The 14,284-nt window shown below is 53.2% G+C and overlaps 1 long non-coding RNA gene and 1 pseudogene across 1 annotated transcript in view; both read left to right on the plus strand.

Moving 5' to 3' along the window:
• The window catches only part of LOC148773485 (uncharacterized), a 94,940-nt gene extending 82,779 nt beyond the window's left edge, over window positions 1-12,161 (plus strand). Inside the window, exon 5 of the long non-coding RNA XR_016036857.1 lies at window positions 11,529-12,161. This is a non-coding gene — a long non-coding RNA (uncharacterized LOC148773485). The remainder of the gene's footprint in view (window positions 1-11,528) is intronic.
• A 1-nt stretch (window position 12,162) lies between these two features.
• LOC148773486 (melanoma-associated antigen 10-like) lies at window positions 12,163-13,572 on the plus strand (annotated as a pseudogene).
• Window positions 13,573-14,284: the final 712 nt, after the last annotated feature.

Consider the following 14,284-nt stretch of genomic DNA (forward strand, 5'->3'; position numbering starts at 1 on the left):
AGTCCCCGAAATCCTGACTTTTAAGTTTTATTTAGATATTCTACTTCTTCTTTTTAAATATTCTTTGAACTATATCTATTGATACAAATTCATACAGCACAGAATTCATCCATTTAAAGTGTAAAATGCAATCATTGTTAGTGTGTTTGGAGAGTCAGACAAGCATAACCACAGTCCGTTTTAGAACATTTCCAGCACACCACTGAGATCCAAAGTGGATGAACATTCACAGACACTGTATCCACCACCACCTCCCCCCAGCCCACCCCAGCCTTAGGGTGTGTGTGTGTGTGTTCAGTCGCTCAGTCATGTCTGTCTCTTTGCAACCCCATGGGCTGAAGCCTGCCAGGCCCTTCTGTCCATAGGGTTTCCCAGGCAAGAATACTGGAGTGGGTAGCCATTTCCTTCTCCAGGGGATCTTCGCAAGCCAGGGATCGAACCCGCATCTCCTGCGTCTCCTGCATTGGCAGGCGGATTCTATACCACTGCGCCATGTGGGAAGCCCCCAGCCTTCAGTTCAGTTCAGTCGCTCAGTCGTGTCCGACTCTTTGCGACCCCATGAATCACAGCACGCCAGGCCTCCCTGTCCACCACCAACTCCCGGAGTTCACTCAAACTCATGTCCACAGAGTCGGCGATGCCATCCAGCCATCTCATTCTCTGTCTTCCCCTTCTCCTGCCGCCCCCAACCTTTCCCAGCATCAGAGTCTTTTCCAGTGAGTCAACTCGTCGCATGAGGTGGCCAAAGTATTGCAGTTTCAGCCTTAGGTAACCATTAATTCTCTTTCATCATCTGTAGATTTCCCTGTCCTGGGTATTTCATATAAATGGAATCATAACATGTGGTCTTTGGTGGCTGGCTTCCTTCACCTAGCATGATGTTTTCAAGGTTCACCTACATTGTCTTTTTACATTTTGTGTTTCAAGCATTTGGTGTCACATCTAAGAATCCATTTCTGAAATCCAACGTCATAAAAATGTACCTCTGCATTTTCTTCTGAGAGTTTTAATGGCTCAAGTCTGGGAACTGAACAAAAGGCTGTGACTCTCTGTTTTTGTGATTCAGAGTAGACTTTTGTTCATTTGACCTGTGACATCTCTGCTTAAACAGACCAACTAAGAACTGACTGGGCTTCCTAACTCTTTTACTTCTAGGAAGATCATGAGCAACTAGATAAAACCATAGAGCTGCCCAAGCCAGACTGTTCCGATTGGTGCTTTGACTCTTCTCTCCATTCCTGTAAGCAGGCCCACCTGGCCCTTGCTGGTTGTGTGCTCCCGCTTGGCTCCTGCCATCTGGGGATCTAAATACTCCCACTGCATTTAGGTTTCCCAGTTCAGCGACTGCAGTTCCTACTGTGAGTTCTGGCCTGCAGAGAAGGGCAATCACAGAGTTCTTCAAGGGTGCTGGGGCTCCCCTCACAGTCTTGGTGAAAGGCGTGTCTTCAGGACTCTCCCAGTATGGATGAGTATGTCTTCAATGACAAATCCACACTAACAGTCAAATCTCCGTAACCCCCTGAATGCCTTCCTCTGTATTAAACCAAGCAGGTCTGACAATTCCAACTCACTCACTGTGGGCCCAGTTTTGGTCCATAGTTCAGCCTACCAGACAAACTTAGAAGAGCCCTTTCTCACTCCCTGAGTTGCGATACTAAATGCAGAATGTATACTTAGTGAATCATTTTGGCCTGATCTAGCTTTATGTGGGAAGGCTGATCCCACTGGGGGTCAGGAGGCTGCTCCCAACTGAGGATGGGGAGGATTCTTCTCCTAGAAAGGATGACTCACCAGACTTGATGGGCTCAGTGTCCCCAGCTTCATCAGGGTCTCCCCACACAGCTCTATCACAATGTACAGAATCCCATTCTTTCCAAGTCAGCGCCCTCATTTTAAAAGGAAACACCTTAGTGACAGAATATAACTGCTAGTCTAATTCAACCAGTTGCAGGATGAGCGTTCGCATGTGATCATTAGAAATCTCAACCCTGAATCTACAGGAGATAAGTGTCTCCTTATGGGTACACATAGAATCTTTTAGGTCTTTTACTGTAGACTGAGCTACTCCTTTTCTTTCACCACTCTTTCCAACTATATTGGGAGCAACCAGAAAGCTCGTTATATCTATCAGTGTTCCAAAAATGTTCAAAAGTATCATATACACAGTCACAGAACACCTTGCACCCAGCACTTCTTTTAAGTGGTTCATCAGGCATATCCAAAGCAGATATTTTGCATTTCTCTCTTGCCATAGACTATCGGTGCTGTGTTTACTACGGAGTCATTAGCAGTTTTAACCCTAATCAAATTACAGAGCTAATTCTAGAAACCCCAGAACCAATTGAGAAAACTCATTTTTTAAATTGAAGTGGCTATACAGAACTATTTGCTACAGATGTACACTATAGTGATTTGCAGTTTTAAAGGTTATACTCCATTTATAGCTATTACAAAATATTGGCTATATTCCCCATGTTTTGCAATATATCCTTGTAACTTATTTGATACGTACTGGTTTGTACCTCTTCCTCCCCTGTCCCTAACCTGCCCCTTCCTCCTTCCCTCTCCCAACTGGTAACCACTAGTTTGTTCTCTGTGTCTGTGAGTCAGCTACTTCTGTGTTAATATTCAGTTGTTCAGTTGCTCAGTCCTGTCCCACTCTTTGTGACTGACCCCACAGAAGAGCAGGCTTTCCAGTCCTTCACCATCTCCCGGAACCTGCTCGAACTCACGCCCATCGAGTTGGTAATGCCGTCCAACCATCTCACCCTTTGTTCTCCCCTTCTTTTCCTGCCTCAGTCTTTCCCCAAATCAGGGTCTTTTCTAAGGAGCCAGTTCTTCCCATCAGATGGCCAAAGTATTGGAGGTTTAGGTTTAGCATCAGTCCTTCAAATGAATATTTAGGACTGATTTCCTTTAGGATGGACTGGTTGGATCTCCTTGCAGTCCAAGGGACTCTCCAGAGTCTTCTCTAACACCATAGTTCAAAAGCATCAATTCTTCAGTGCTCAGCCTTCTTTACGGTCCAACTCTCACATCCATACATGACTACTGGAAAAACCATAGCTTTGACTAGTTGGACCTTTGTCAGCAAAGAAATGTCTCTGTTTTTTAATATGCTATCAAAGATGGTCATAACTTTCCTTCCAAGGTGTAAGCGTCTTTTAATTTCATGGCTGCAATCAGCATCCGCAGTGATTTTGGAGCCCAAAAAAATAAAGTCCGACACTGTTTCTACTGTTTGCCCATCTATTTCCCATGAAGTGATGGGACCAGATGCCATGATCTTAGTTTTCTGAATGTTGAGCTTCAAGCCAACTTTTTCACTCTCCTCTTTCACTTTCATCAAGAAGCTTTGTAGTTCCTCTTCACTTTCTGCCATAAGGGTGGTGTCATCTGCATATCTGAGGTTATTGATATTTCTCCCGGCAATCTCGATTCCAGCTTGTGCTTCTTCCAGCCCAGCGTTCCTCATGATGTACTCTGCATATAAGTTAAATAAACAGGGTGACAATATACAGCCTTGACGTACTCCTTTTCCTATTTGGAACCAGTCTGTTGTTCCATGCCCAGTTCTAACTGTTGCTTTCTGACCTGCATACAGGTTTCTCAAGAGGCCTGTCAGGTGGTCTGGGATTCCCATCTCTTTCAGAATCTTCCACAGTTTGTTGTGATCCACACAGTCAAAGGCTTTGGCATAGTCAAGGAAGCAAGAAATAGATGTTTTTCTGGAACTCTCTTGCTTTTTCCATGATCCAGCAGATGTTGGCAATTTGATCTCTGGTTCCTCTGCCTTTCTAAAACCAGCTTGGACATCTGGAAGTTCATGGTTCACATATTGCTGAAGCCTGGCTTGGGGAATTTTGAGCATGACTTTGCTAGCTTGTGAGATGAGTGCAATTGTGCGGTAGTCTGAGCATTCTTTGGCATTGCCTTTCTTTGGGATTGGGATGAAGACTGACCTTTTCCAGTCCTGTGGCCACTGCTGAGTTTTCCAAATTTGCTGGCATATTGAGTGCAGCACTTTCACAGCATCATCTTTCAGGATTTGAAATAGCTCAACTGGAATTCCATCACCTCCACTAGCTTTGTTCGTAGTGCTGCTTTCTAAGGCCCACTTGACTTCACGTAGTGGCAAATGGGATAATATCCTGAAGTTCTCTTTCTGCTGGTTGCTGTTAGTGTACAGAAATGCGAATAGATTTTTATATATTAATGTCATATACTGCAACTTCACTGAATTCATCAATGAGCTCTAGTAGTTTTCTGGACCAGGACACTGGGAGTTCTTTTGGCCAGAGCAAAAAGGAACCTCAAGCTGCCATGCACAGCCGAGTGGAGAAGGGGTGGGTGAGCGTCTCTCAGGAGTATGCTGGGGCAGCTAGAATATAGAGAGGAAGTGGGGGGATTCAGCGATTGACAGGGAGCACCCTGCCACAATCCTGACAGCTGAGGAGGCAGCCGAGAGTGTTTGCGGGGTCCCAGACAGTCTAAAATGGAACTCGGCTTTTCAGGGGTCCAAGGCATCCCCGGGTCATGTGGGAGGGCACTTAGTAGTGCCCTGTCTGTCTATGGGAAACACTGGGCAATTCTGTCTAGCTCGCCCAAGCTGTGTCTAGAGACATTTAATTCAGGTGGTGTTTCAGCGCCCAGTTTGCAAGAATTGACAAGGAAGCCCACCCCTCACTGGTGACGGGAGGCTTGCAGCATGGAGCCAAGATCCACCGGGAGATCAGTGCTTATGCACCTTAGATGCAGACTTGCTGTGAGACACAGCATGCTTCCCCTTAACCATGTGGCAGACTTAAGTGTCAGGACCCTCGCCACCTCCTGTACCTCCCCCAAGTTCTCGGGACCCCATGAGGCAGGTGCCCCTAGGATTACCTGTGTGGGGAAACAGAGGCTCAGAGTGGGTGAGCCAGGCAGCTGGGCGTCAGCTGGGAATCAACAAGGCAGCAGTGCCCCCCTTGGCATCTCCTCACCCAAGCCCTCTCTCTCACCCACTGGGCTGGGCTCCTGGGCCCCGGATGGCTGACACCTCAAGGTCAGAGACGTTTCTGATTCTGGAAATCTCCAGAAGATTCTCAACCCCAGGAGCAGAGTTGGGGTAAGGGGCATTATTGGGGCGGGCCACTAATGTGGGCCACCCTGCATGGCCACCTCTTTGATGCTAGAGCACCAGGCCCCAGAGCAGAATGGCAGCTTTCATGGCTTGGACACAGAGCCAGATGGAGGTCCCGTGGATGGCAGTCACAGAAAAGGGAGCCACACTGTGTGTGAAGGCCCAGGGAGACTGCCCCCTCCTGCATGCCTGGGACCTCGATGTGTGTAGCAAGGCCTTCCTGGGGTGGACAGGTTGTGGAGCCCAGAGGATGGCGGCCTGTCCTCCTTCTGTGCCCGCATAACTCCCTTGTGGCTCAGACCAGAAAGAATCAACCTGCAATGTGGGAGACCTGAGGTCGATTCCCATGTTGGGAAGATCTCCTGTGGCGGGGGGAGAGCATGGCAACCCACTGCAGTATTCTTGCCGGGAGAATCCCCATGGACAGAGGAGCCTGGCAGGCTATTGTCCATGGGGTCGCAAAGAGTCGCACATGACTGAGCAACTAAGCACATGACTCCCAAAGCTGTGGAACAGAAGTTTAGTGCAGGGAAGCACAGGTCTTTTCCTGAGAAGTGTCCTGGTCAGCCGAGGAAGTGCAGGCCAGGGGTCGACCCCTGCATAGAAAGCAGAGAAGCTTCTGCACATGCCAAGTCCCCTCTCTGGGCCTTGTACAGACACTCTTGGGCCACTCTGAGTCATTTTCCAAGGGCGAGAGGCCATGGTGAGTTAGTGAGTGTCGAGGATGGCCAAGCTGGGGCACTGCCTCCTGTGGGACAGGGACCTGCAAAGAAGCCTAGCGATGGCTGGGTGAGGGCACCCAGGGGCCCAGCCAGGAGGGTGCTGGTTTCATAAGCCTTTTGAGACTCGGACTTTGCTATTCTCTCTCTCTCTTGGTGAGCCCCAGTTACAGTTCTGGTGCAGTCCCCTGTTTAAGAGAGACGGCCCACACCTCCTGGGGAAGATGAAGAGGAGAGGGGCCGTTAAGTCTGCGTCTCGGCAGGTGGAGGGCAGGCCGGCAGCCCTGGGTGTCCCTCCTGCGCCCAGCACCACACAGCCACAGGACGGCCTGTCATCCTGCCCTGAGGATGCTCAGGAGACCGCGAGCCACCTGGAACTCACCTCCGTCACCGCCCTGGCCAGGACCTATGCTCCCTGTTGCTGGTCCAGGGACAGCAGCCCTGCCCGCCTTGATGGGTCCTGACGCCTGGCAGCCCAAAGGCATGTAGCTGCCAGTCTCCCTAGTCCCTGTCCTGATAAGGTGGCCCTGCCCATCGAGAGCCCGAGGCTCTGCTTCACCTGGCCTCCTGCCCAGATGGTTCCTCCCGTGGTGGTGGTGGGCCCCACCGCTGTGCCCACCCAGATCTTCAGGCTGGCCCCTGGGCAGCTCCCAGTAGCCACCCTGGTGCCTCTGTGCACCATGTGGATGCCAGTCGTGGCTGCCGGGCCAGACCACAACCTGACCTTGACCTCTCAGGCCCAGAACCCGTTCTATTACTGTTCAGGCAGCCCCTCTTTCTCATAATCTCCGGCCATTCTTTCCCGTAATCCCCAAACCCCTTCAGGTGGGCCCCCAGAGGACCCCAAACATGCACCCTCTTCAGACAGATAAAGGTGGCCCTGTGGTCAGAACACTGCAGGGTGATAAAGAGGCTGAAAACACGAGGGATCTCCCGCCCAGCACACGTCTTCAGCGCCTCTGTCCTGGTCCTGGCTGAGCATTTTAGTCCCCTCAGGCAGCTGCTTGCTCACGAAGGCAGGACAGATGGCCGCCCACCCTGGCACAATGCGGGCACCTCGTACACACCTGGGGAAGACCCTCAGACACCCCGCACCCACTCATTGAGAAGACCTGTCAAAGGCTGGACAAGAGCCTGGTGGAGTGGCTTCATGGGCACAGGGACACTGTCCAGCAGGCTCCTCACTTGACAGATGAGGAGAAGTTAGGCCTACCCTTGTCAGGGGCCCCAAAAGAGCTTTTGTTGTCCTGAGACGCACAGGGCTGGAGCCCGTGGTCCCTGCTTGAGGCCTACAGCTGTTCAGTTTGGGGGCTCGCTGGTGTCTGGACAGCAGGCCCAAGGTTTGGTTTCATTGCAGGGCCTATATCTGGTAACATTTTCTTGTTTCTCTTTTCTTTTCCTTTTCCAACTGAGCACTCTGAGGGTGTCACACCTCAGCACCCTCTGCTCACTGGGGTGTCCAGTTTATACTGTGCTTTCTCTTAAAAGTGTTTGTCCTGAGGAGCATAGCAAATACCCCTCCAGGGTCTCGCTGCAGAGACAAGCTCTCCGAGATCAGGTGAGGGGAGAGCGCACACACCGGTCCTCTGGAACTAGAAGGCTGGGTCTCTCTTGTTGGTAGTCTGGCGCAGGCAGAGGAGGCCCCTGAGAAAGGCCTTGGGGCGGTGCAGGCCAGGCCTCTGTCAGCCCCGGCACTGAGCTGCTGTGACGCCCAACTAGGCTGCTGACTTCCAAGCCAAAATGCAGCCCCTTATGAAGGTTCGCTGCCTGATCAACACCTTACCTTTTGAGAAGTTTTCATTCGTCTTTTTGACTTGACTTCCATATGCCTCTTGACCTGGAATCACATGCAGATGCTTCTATTTAAAAATCACGCCTGGAAACCTCAGCATGTGTGGCACCTGCTTACCTGTAAATCTATAGAGAAAGCGGAGATGTGCAGATTGCAATCTCAAGTCATCTGCTTGTCACAAAAGGCACCTTTTATTTACAAAGTCAAGGCTGCCTGACATCAAAAGAGACTCATGTGGTACATTTTTCAGTCCGCGGTAGATTTTGACTGATGTCTGCAGAGTGAAGTGGCTAAGCACGCGTTCTCCTGGGCCAGGCAGAGGTGGCAGCCTAAGGTCACACAACAGTGGAGGGAGGGAGCATGGCCTTGATGGGCTGGCCCTGGACAGTCAAACTGTCTTGAGCCCCACGCGTGCCCAGGTCACCAGAGGAGAGGCCAGGCGGCTTCAGAGGCCCAGGATTAGTTCTGTCCCCGGGGCCACACAGGCGACAGTGTCTAGGAGACTGGAAATGCAATTCAAGCAGACAGGGTGTCTCAGAGAGGGGGCCTGCCTCACAAGTGCTCCAACTAGGTAAGGGTGACCCTGGAGGCCCAAACGGGCAGACCTGGGGGAGCCAGTGATCCATAGCCAACTCATTTCCCACCAGCTTCGCCCGAGCCTCCCTCGGTCCATTGCTCATTTTGGGTCCTCAGTGGCACCTGGGCTTCCACGGTCTGTCCCTTCACAAAGGGAGGTGCCATGGCCAAACAGGGATGAGGTGGGGAGGTTGGAAAAGGCTGATTTCTGGATGACAGAAACAAGGCTTAGCCTGCGGTGAGCAAAGCTGGCAGTGCTCTGGAGTGCCAGCTCTCTGCAGGAGGAACTGCCTGGGACTCCGTGGGAACTGTCATGAGGAAAGACCTTGGGATGGATCGAGCTACAAACTTGGAGGGGAGGCTGACGAGACACCACAGCCTGGGGCTTGTCCACGCCCGACTCCACAAGCAAGACCCGTGACCAGGCAGCAAGGTGCTCAGCCGTCCACTGAGCCTCTGGAAAGGGAGGGAGGGTCCCCATCTCCAGGGTCTGATGTCCCAACCAGGGGCCACCCAAGGCCCTGTGCAAACCCCCCAGACAACGAACTCTGCACACCCCCACCCTCAGCAAACCTGGGGATGCCGAAGCCTCGCTCAGGCAGCACCTCCGGCCTCCGAGCAGTGCTCTGAGGAGTTGTAGGGGGGCTGGGGTGCAGCCAGGCCATCGTGGGGCCTGGGCTGGAGTGTGCAGTGAGGCTGAGTCCTTGGTCCTCAGGGGTCCCAGGGGCAGGTCAGCCACCCACCCTCCTCCTGAATGTCTCTCCTTTCTGGGGGAAGAGTCTAAATTCACCCAACCAGTGGGGCTTAGAACCCACAACTCATGAGTTCTTGGCCCACAAGAGCCCCCCTGGCCACTCTGCACAAAAAGGGCCAATGGGGGGACATCCATGCAGATCAGTGGAAGAGAGCCACCGGGAGATGACCTTGGGGATAACCCAGAGAGCAGGAGTGTGAAGTTACTGTGAGCAGCCAAGACCATCTACAGGCTGCTGAGTTCTTACTAACTCACTTGCCGCTGCTTACCCTCTTCAGCTTCTGTATCATTTATGCAAAAGCTTCTGAAGTCTGGTGATGCTAAGGGGCCCCCATGGAAAGGTGAGCGATTCCCTGTGCTCCCCCCCCAAGGTCATGGGCACAGCAGTCCCCATCCAATATCTGAGCTAGGACACCAGCTTTCTCTCAAGGCTTAAGGAGGCCCCTGAAACAGAGGATCCTATGCAATACAACTCCACCCTGACTGGGACTCCTGGGGGCCCCAGTCCGGGTGGTCAGGCTGAGACCCCTCACCCCCTCACTTCCTCAGTGAACTCGGGGAGTCAGAGGCTTTGTCTTTGGGACACAGTCTCAGGTAGGCAAGAGGGAGGGGCCCAAGTCCTGTGGAGACTCAAGGTGAGGACCAGAGGAGACTGAGGGTCCCCAGAGGATGCATGTGCAGCCCTCCTAACAGCCCTGGGGGACCAGGGGGCATTGCATTCAGATGTGACATCACTGATCCTGATGGGAGGGGAGAAGTGAGGGCCTGGGTCAGGTGCCCGGTTCAGGTCAGCAGAGTGAAGGAGCCCAGCTGTGCTAGGAGTCAAGGGAGAAACTTGAGGGGGGCTGTGGGACCCCAGGCCATCCAGGTCGTCAATGCTCTCAGCCCTGGGAGACCCCGGCAGGGTTGTAGGAATGAGCTCCTACTCCTGCTTGCCTCTCAGCAGTCCTGGCTGGGGAGGGCCTGGTTCTAAGGGGAGCAAAGTCAGTGACAGACAGTGGTGCTCAGATCTGCTGCGAGTCAAAGTGAAGAGCAGGAGGAGGGTTGAGGAACTCAGGGGTCATCGTCTCAGCTCTGGGAAGCCCTGGGCTTGAAGCCCTGATGTCATGCCCACAGACTTCCCTTTGGGGTCCCAGTGAAGTGATGGCCTTGGTGTGAGGGCCCTGTCTCCAGTCTACACAAGGGGCATCCCGGACCTGCCAGGCTCAAGATGACGACCTTGAGGGAGGACACAGGGAACCCCACAGGTCCTGGAACCTGCTTTCTGACCGAGGCAACTCTGTTGGCTGCATGAGCACAGGGTCTCAGGGACACTGGAGACTTGATATAAGGGGCGGGGCCTCAGAGATTGGGGGAGAGATTCTTAGGTTTTGAAGGAGTTTAGGTGAGGACCCTGAGGGGGGACTGAGGGGACCCTGAGCCCCAGTCAGAGGAGAATTAAGAGAAGTCGGTCCCTGCTGTTGGTCCTTGGCATCCCTGGGGTAGGATGAGTGCAGCAGACATGGTCAGACTTCCTGATATCTGGGTCCCAGACTGAGACCTCGCATATGGGGTGGGGACTCAGCAGGGCAGATTCCCAGGTCCTGCGAGGTGTCAAGTTGAGGACCCCGAGGAGGGAATAGGGGGCCGTGGACCCCAGTCAGAGGAGACCTCAGAGAAGCCTGTCTCTGTTGTCAGTCCAGGGCGACCGTGGAGTAGAATGAGTGAAACAGGCATGGTCTGACTTCTGACATCTGCATCTTTGAGATATTGTGGCCCTGGTGTAAGGGGCAAGGCCTCAGCTAGGGAGAAGCGAGAATCCATGTCCTGCCTTGGAGCAAGGCGAGGTCCCTGAGGAGGACTGAGTGGGCCCCGAGGGAGGATTGACGAAACCCCACAGATCCCCGCCCCTGTCTTTGGCCCCGGGAGCCCTTGGGGTGAGAAGAGCACACTAGGCCTGTCTGCCTTCCTCACATGCGGGTCTCAGAGAGACTGGGGACCTCGTGAAAGTGGCGGGGTCTCAAAATGGTGGACGGGAGAATTCCCGGTCCTGTCTGGGGTCCAGGCCCCATGCGAAGAAGAACTGAAGTGGTTAGACCCCAACAGGGAGGGATCTTGGCCCTTGTGGGGACTCTTGGAGTGCCCAGAGCAGGGTGAAGAGGGTGAGCAGTTTCTTGACTGGACCTCGGGACCACAGGTGATCAGGTGGAGGAGGGCTGAGGCTTCAGGTCCACAGACGGTGGACTCCCCAGACCCTGAGGGAGGACTGAGCAGACCCCCGCTCCTGTGGTCAGTGCTAGGAGGCCAGTCAGGATGTGAGGTGGAGCTGAGGACCAAGCATCTCCCTAGCCTAGCACCCGCGGGCCACTTAGCACTTTCTGTTCAGGCTTGCATCTTGTTCTGAGTTTCCATGCAGGCCCCCAGAGTGGAGGGACCAGGTCGTGCCAGGGGAAATGTAAACACTACAAGGGGACCTCCCACCACACAACTGGGGGACCTCACAGAGTCCACCCTTCCTACCATCGGAGAAGGCTCAGGGCTGTGCCACATATACCCCTGAGCCACCCACCTCCATTTCTCTCACAGGAGCTGCAGGAACCAGGAGGCAAAGGCAGAGCTCTGAGGTCCATGTCCTGAGGTCAGAGAGCAGAGGAGCTCCAGGCAGTACCAGGAGTCAAGCTGAGGAGGGTGCCCTGAGTGTGCGCCAGGGGCTGCCCATCCCAGAACAGAGGGGAACCCACAAGGGCCTAATTCCCACACCTTGTCACCCTGGAAATCTCGAGCTGTGCTGTTTGCACCTCAGTGAGCCACCTCTGAAGGAGTCTTTGGGCCTAGAAAAGAAAACAACAGTCTCAAAGGCCCTTGCTGAATCATCTAACTTCAGAGAAAACAAAACCGAACTTTAGGTCCCTCCCTGATACTCCAGGCCGGTTGTATCTATCTGGGACTTATCATAGCCTGTCCAGAAAACTTCCACCCCCTACACCTGCCCAGAAGACTTATCACCCCCTGCCCAACTACAAATGCCATCTCTACCCAAAATATCCCGCCTGATTAACGTTTCCCTTATCGTTTCTACAAACCCCCTATAAATATGGAGCCTCCCTGATCTCTCTTGGCAGTCAGCCTGGTCGTTGGGCCGACTGTCGCCCCTCCTTGCCTGAATAAAGGTAACCTACTTCCGTTGAGGTTGTCTCTCCTTTTCTGCCTCAGCCTATACCTTACAACCTCACTTCCTCCTTCAGGTAGCCAGGGGACTGGCCACTCCGGAGGCACGCCCCTGTGAGATCTGAGAGCACCCCTCAAGGGGAGAACTGTAAGTGGCCTGTGTCAGACTGCCCAGGGTGCATTTCTCAGCCGAGGCTGCTCACACCCTGACTCTCCCCAAGATGGGTGGTCCCCATCGGTCCCCCTGCCTCACTCCTGTCTGTGGTTTGATCCCAGGCACCGTGCTTGTGGTCGAGATGAGTGAGCTGAGCAAGCCCGAGGAAGACCTTCAGGACAGAGGCGAGGCCCAGGGCCGGGTAGAGGCGCAGCTCTTGGGGGCTGAGGCAGGAGAGGCTGCATCCCCCTCAGTCTTGTCCCCTCAGTCTCCTGCTCCACCCCTGGGGAGGCCTTGCCCCAGGAAGCTCTTAATGAGATGGTGGCAGGAGCCTGGTGAAGTTCCCGTTCCTCAAGTATCAAGCCAAAGAACTGACCTCCCAGGCGGAAATGCTGAAGAAGGTCTTCAGGGATAACCAGGAGCACTTCCCGGTGGTCTTCAGCCAAGCCTCGGAGTGCCTGCAGCTGGCCTTTGGGGTGGAGGTGAAGGAGGTGGACCTCAGGGAGCACACCTACATCAAGGTCCCCACCCTGGGCCTCACCTGCGATGCGATGCAGAGCGGTGGGCAGGGCCTGCCCAAGGCCGGCCTCCTCATCCTGATCATGTGGAATGGAGACCCCACCCCTGAGGAGGCGGTCTGGGGAGCACTTGGCAAATGGGGGTGTGTGTCGGGAGGGAGCATTGTGTCTTTGGGGAGCCCAGGGAGCTGCTGACCCAAGTGTGGGTGCAGGAGGGATACCTGGAGTACCGGCAGGTGCCTGACAACGACCCCACTCGATAAGAGTTCCTGTAGAGTCCCTGGGCCTATGCGGAGACGAGCAAGTAGGAAGTCACGGAGTAACTGCTCAGAGACCATCAAAGGTTTTCCAGGGCCTTCTCACCCCCATCGGCAGAGGCTGTGAGGGAGGGGGAAGAGGATCCCTGACCCAGAAAAGTAGCCAAGTTGATCCTTCCCTCTGTTATTGAAGAGGGAGCGGTGAGCCTTCTCAGTAGTGATGGCCTGGGCCACTTGGGGGAGCCCGGGCTGTAGCATCTTTCTCTGTGATGACATGGAAATTCATCTGTTTTTTAGGAATTTTTCAAATGTGTTTTTTCAGCTTAAGCCTTAATAAACTTCAGTATCTAACTTTGTGAATGACATTGATCACACATGTATTTGTAATTAACCAGTTTAAGGACCAGAGTTTTGCTGTTTTGTAAAAGAGATTGGGCGGAGAAGGCAATGGCGAGCCACTCCAGTGTTCTTGCCTAGAAAATCGCATGGAGAGAGGAGCCTGGTGGGCTGCAGTCCATGGGGTCGCTACTAGTCGGACACGACTGAGCGACTTCACTTTCACTTTTCACTTTCACACAATGGAGAAGGAAATGGCAACCCACTCCAGTGTTCTTGCCTGGAGAATCCCAGGGACGGCGGAGCCTGGTCGGCTGCCATCTATGGGGTCGCACAGAGTCGGACACGACTGAAGTGACTTAGCAGCAGCAGCAGCAGCAGCAAAAGAGATTGGGAACTCTCCCATTTTATTTTGTGACCCTGAGCAAGATCACATGGAATTGGAATTACAACTATTTTGGATATGTGAACTTACTTAGCAGTATATAGTTGGTGGAAGAATTGGAAAATAAAAAACGATTGTAGTGAATTCTTCTTTTAGGTTTTGTCAGTCCTTTTCTACAGCTAATCCACGTCTGTTTACTTGGATTTTGCGAGGTTATTATTTAAGAAAGTAGGAGAAAATTGATGAGATTAATAAGCCCCCTTCTCACTGAATCATTTATTCCACAGTACTTCAAGCCTCCGTGAAAGGCCATGTTAGCAGTGGGGACACTAGGAGAAGCAGGACACCTCCACGCCTAGAGCGATGGTATAGGAGCCACAGTCACACAAGGTGGAGAGATGCCTAGTTCCACAGAAAAAAATACGGGGCAGGGCGGTGGGGCTCCAGGAGGAGCCCTCGAGTGTTGGTGTCTGAGCCAGGGCGGTTTGGGGCCTTGGGAAGCTGGGTTCCTTCTGTGGGAAATG

Source organism: Moschus berezovskii, chromosome X (genome assembly GCF_049115385.1).
Source record: "Moschus berezovskii isolate FMDL1 chromosome X, NW_MosBer_1.0, whole genome shotgun sequence".
NCBI lineage: Eukaryota > Metazoa > Chordata > Mammalia > Artiodactyla > Moschidae > Moschus > Moschus berezovskii.